Raw genomic sequence first — 1,605 nt, forward strand, 5'->3', positions numbered from 1 at the left:
GAAATTGCCCCCCCCCCCACCCCCAGAATTACGTTTGTGAAAATTGGTATCAGGATGTTTGGAATTGGCGGTTCCCTACCCTACGGCTTACATATCACGGTAATGAATGGCAGACATATTTTGCCGGAACTATGTCGATATTGACACATGATCACGTGATGCATCTAAGGATTCTGGTCGTTCGGGACTACAAGTGTTTGTAAACAGAACCAACAAAAACAAAACCTCGTCAAAAGTGGATCTAAAATGTTCCATTAGCCAACCAATAGTCACGATGGACCAATTAATGCATTAGTAAATGTCAGAATTATCCTCTAAGAGCTGAAAAGCTAAGGACTATCTTCAGGTCGCAATATTACTATCATTTAACCAATCATTGTAAGACTTCGGAGTAAAGAGTCTCACCCATGAAGACATAACGAAATCTACCAATCATTAGCGAGAGGGATTCAGCTCTATGGAAACTGTCAAAGATTGTCAAATGCTCACACCTCTGAAGATATCATTTGAATCTCTCAGGTTATCATAATAATATATTAATTTTATGCGGTCGCAATGAGATGCGCAGTAGTATTCTTGGTACCAGAAGGCCTGATATGACTTTGAACACGAGAGTAAAAGTTGTATAGTAGTGGACTCCTCCAAAGAAAAGTACCATCAGCTGTTTCGAAAAGAGTAAATATGGCATTGCGATAGTAACGCAATAATCTAATGTTTTTAATACCCAATGCCAAAACTATAACTTCCGTTACAAAAATAAATCTCTCAACAAAACACACACCGACAATTCAAAGTAACAGAAAATGAATGCTAAACAATAATCATATTCAAGTTTTTTAAATCAAAATTAAAAAAATTAAGCATGTCGTATACGAACCACCGTACTGCGGTATTGACACCGTACTGCGGTGGTTCGTATACGACATCATTTATTCAAGTTATTTTCATTATGCTCCCCAACTACAACAACCACTGGCAAGAAGCCAGACATAGAAACACTAATCGTCAACCAAACCAATATCACGTACCCTACAACGGCCCTGTCTTCCATCGACCTCTACCACCTACCAATCGCCGACCACCAACCAACCCATCCAGCTATATCCCACCCCATCGCCGACCTACCCACAACACCTACCAATCAAGAGGTAACCATCGACCTGCCCAACAACAGAAACGACTACCAGCCCACCGAAGCCAACCAGTCCCCACTCATAAGGAGGAAGAACCCTTTGTGAAGGTGTTCTTCCAAGTTTTGCAGTGCCTCCATCATTTGGCAATCCTTACCCTTCAACAGCAAGGCCAACCAGCGTTTACCTTCAAACGCAAAGTCTCTGAGTTGGATAGTTTTATCCGTCCAGCAATGAAAACATCAGCTGTTGACGCGAATATTAGATCCCTCAATCGGACATGGCTCTCTAAGGTTACGCAGGTCCTGATCGACCATTACCAAACCACATTCGTACCAAGTCTTTATCATCAGCTGCGGTCGACCGCATCGTTTCTCATGCCCTGTCCTGGGCCCGTCGCTCCTATGGGAAACGTCTCACTCAAGCTGTAATCACCAAGTTCTACCAAACAATCAACGAAACAAAAACCAGAGTA

This window comes from Lottia gigantea (genome assembly GCF_000327385.1).
Source record: "Lottia gigantea unplaced genomic scaffold LOTGIsca_288, whole genome shotgun sequence".
NCBI classification, from domain to species: domain Eukaryota; kingdom Metazoa; phylum Mollusca; class Gastropoda; family Lottiidae; genus Lottia; species Lottia gigantea.